The 3,819-nt window shown below is 48.5% G+C and overlaps 1 protein-coding gene across 5 annotated transcripts in view; it reads left to right on the plus strand.

Moving 5' to 3' along the window:
* LOC113211637 (chondroadherin) overlaps window positions 1-3,819 on the plus strand; it is a 116,890-nt gene that overhangs the window by 100,770 nt on the left and 12,301 nt on the right. The gene's annotated exons all lie outside the window — the stretch shown is intronic.

Genomic DNA, 3,819 nt, shown 5'->3' on the forward strand with positions numbered 1-3,819 from the left:
ACCACCACCGGTGCTCGACCTCGCTTCGCTAAAGTTTCTCCATCAGCCTTGGGCTCGGAGACATTTTGAGGTGTCATAAACGATGTAGGCACTTACCGTGCTGAGGTGCTTTATAAAACGTCGCCCCCCTACCCTCTCTCCACACACACAACTTCCACACACAGGTTGGATTCGTGGGTACACGGTGCGAAATAAATACTTTAGTCCGATATATCGTAGTTCTGGCTCAGGCGCAAATAGTAGTAAATAGTTAACCAGCTCAGCGCGAAGTGAGTTTTGAGTCGCGACAGCCGTAACCGGTCGGCCGACAGAGCTCTGCCGGCAGCGAGCACGGCAACAACAGGGCACGACGGGCCACCCCCTGGGGGACCGGGCCTGCTCCATTCGAGTTCGACCCGACTTCTGTTCCCATCTCGGATGCAGGCGAAGTTAGCAATGAATCGAGCCAACAAGGCCCGCGCGCAATAATTAATCTTTGCTGCTTTTGTGAACTCCGTTGTAGGTGTTTTCGGAAACGGTCATCACAAACTACTGAGACGAGGAGTTGCGTGCTCAGTCTTGTTTTGTTTCACCCGTTCGGAAGCGCGACATGCGAGCGAGAATAGCAGAGTAGTGCGAAAACGGGGAATGGAAGTGTTGAAAGTTTTATGTTGGCAATTTTTATCACCACCTTCTCTGTCAATTCAAATATGTTACATTACATACATTAATGTACATAGCATGCACGCTTTTAAAAATGTACACATTTGAATTGACATAGTTGTCATCCGGCAGTCAGCTGCTGTCGTTTGTCGTTTTTGTCGCTCCAATAAACCAGACTTCACTACGGTAGATGGACAAAATCCCGCCGTTTTGCCCTTAATTGCACACTATTCCTGTTCTCACCATACTTCTGCTAGCAAACAAATCAAGTTTGGTAATCGATACCGAATCGGTAAAATACCGCGTAAGCATCCTTAACATTCTTTGCAAAGAATTCAGTTCACAAGATTTCACACGTGTTATTGCTGGACATTGTCCCATGTCACTTAGAGTGTACGAGTCGGTCGGTGGTGGGGGGTGGTGAGTGTTGCGTGGGGCTCAGCCGCCGCGGTGTGCGCTGAGGGATGGGAGTGCAAAGGGAGGGAAGGGGCCGCGTGATGGACCCAGCAGAGCAACAAACGAGGATGAATTACTGGCGTCACATGGCGCCAGGCGGGGCGGCGAGAAACATGTGAGAACACCTCTCAGCTCTGAGAACTCCAGCAGGCCTCATATAGTGGCCTCAGCCGCAGGCGAGCGGAGCAGCCTCTCCTCGGGGGACTTTGGTGCCCCGCCCCGCGCGACGCGTCCATGCGTCTCTGCCGCGAAGATAATTGCAGCGGGTCGCTATATATTGCGTATGCAAATTACCCCCACCCCACGAAGCCTGCTGCCGCCGACAGTCTGGAGTGCACGTCGCGCAACCTCGCTGATTTCCCAGCCTGGTTTGCTTTCTTTCCCCACCCCTCTTTGTTGTATCGAATGTTATAGTAATCGATGCCTCCTTCCTAACGATAAAGTTCGATCTTCAGCGGCACGGTTACACAAAGTTCGATCTCCAGCGACCCGGTTACACAAAGTTCGATCTACATTCTGGCGATTTCTGCAGCGTAGCCTAAATGTATTCATATTCTCGTCAATATTGCAGATAGAAAAAAGTAAAATCTGCTTCATGTCTGAAAAAGATCAAAGAACATACTCCAAAGAAAAAATTGAATGCTGTCGCAGCAAGACTGTAGTTGAGGTCTAAACTTATGCGACTCCCGCGAGCGGCGAAAAGCAGATCGAACTTTGTGTAACCGTGCCGCTGCACATTGGACTTTGTGTAACCAGGCCGCCGCAGATCAAATTTTGTGTAACCGTGCCGCTGAAGATCGAACTTTGTCGTTAGGAGGCATCGTAGTATTCTACTTATTAATATTCGCAGAATTTATGTAAAATAGATTTGGCAGGAATTTTGTCAAGTGAGCATACGAAAAATCATTTACTACTTTCTTCTTCTTCTTCTTCTTCTTCTTCTTCTTCTTCTTCTTCTTCTTCTTCTTCTTCTTCTTCTTCTTCTTCTTCTTCTTCTTCTTCTTTTCGAGCCTGAGCACCGTGGCGTGCCCGGAGCTCCTTCTATCCCCTCTCACCAGAGCAGCGGCCATCTCGTTCGGACGCGGCTAGAATTTTATTTCCTGCTTCCTGCACGTTCACGCATGGCTCGCGCGCGCAAGCCCACCCAACTTATTTTATGTTCTCTATATTTTCACAAACAATTTCAATTGAGAGTGTACAGTTTTCCTTTTTGTTCCAGTTTATCCTAGACAAGCCCGTGAATCATAAATACTTCCCACACTGTCATTAAATTATTTGCCTTGACAGACGGACAACGACACGCGGGCCAGTCGTGGCTTGTCGACTGATCGACCCATTTTAGATCTAAATCGGAGTTCGTCCGGGACTTTCGTATGCCGAACGGTCCAGGCACTTCGTCATACTTTATTGTGGTTTCACTCTCAGGCCTGCGTACTGATTTATTTATTGATAGCTTATAAACGTTTATACGTAGCAGGATTACTGTCTAATTTGTTGCTTATTCTGTTTATTGTTGAAAGTAACTCACTGATTAAAAAAAAACGTGCCAGGAAATGAAAATGAAATTATTTTGTATTTACTGATGAAAACAGTTTGTTTTGTCAGTAGCTTGGTTTCACGGAGCAGAGGAATACTGACAAGTGGTGAAAAAATCAGTAACAGAATGAGAGTGTCCGGTGCACTTCACTCCGCACCTCCATCCCTTCTAACAACCTTGACCTCGTGTGTAAGTTACCTTTGAGACTTATTTCTCCCGTAACTTTAAAAGCGAAGTGTCTGCGACGAATATGGGGCTGAGCGATGCGTCGGCCGGCTCTGTGAGCACACAGTGGTGGTGGCCGCGGTAGCGCTGCTGGTCGAGGTAGTGGTCGGAACTAGGTCAGTGTTTTCCCAAGGGCTGCACTAGCAGTGAGCTGGGATATGGGGAGCGGGGGAGGGCCCTGCAGCCTGCTATGTTGAGTACCAAGAGAAAAGCAGCAAGGCGCAGCGGGGTAGGGGAAGCCAAACAGAGACTGTCAGACAGACTGATAAGGGGAAGGGGAGAGGGACGTTCCGACGTACTTGCAGTTCTGTTGAAGGACTTTATTTTTCAATTCTTGTCAGAGAGCTTTTTCTCTTTATGAGTCTCTGGTTCACATTTATTTCGCAAAATTTCGTGCTTCAAACAGAAACGCGTCACCGGTTTTACGTTTCCACGTAAAAACGTTTCAACGTTGTAAATTTAGAAAGAGGCGAAAACTATAACTTTGCGTTTATGGTGGAATACCACCTCACTTTTGTCGTTTTGTTGTCTTCCTTATGGAACAACCACGCATTCTATTTTGTCACACCGGAACATATATTATTATTTTCTGCTATCTTTTCTTCAAATGGAGCTTCCCAGTCTAATCTCGGGTCCGAGGATTGAGTCGAACACGAACGTCTTATTATTTACTCCTCCTCCTCCTGCTTTTCTGTTTTTGTTGTATTTTGGGCACATGTCGTGCGGCGGGGAGGCGCCCGAGTGGGGACTAGGCCCGGGTGCTGCTGGTGGCCCTGCGGTGCCCCGAGGCTCACTGCCACAGGAAGAAAGCCATTAGGCTGCCACTCATAATCCGTCGCGTCCAGCTCTATCAAACGCAAAGACCCCGCGGCCGCCAAGCCCCGCCCCGCCGCCTCGCCCACACGGCCCGCGCCCATGCATACTTTGACCGTGAACTTTGCTTGCCTCACTCCACTCCC

Source organism: Frankliniella occidentalis, unplaced genomic scaffold (assembly GCF_000697945.3).
Source record: "Frankliniella occidentalis isolate FOCC.00 unplaced genomic scaffold, Focc_3.1 Scaffold2, whole genome shotgun sequence".
Classification (NCBI taxonomy): domain Eukaryota; kingdom Metazoa; phylum Arthropoda; class Insecta; order Thysanoptera; family Thripidae; genus Frankliniella; species Frankliniella occidentalis.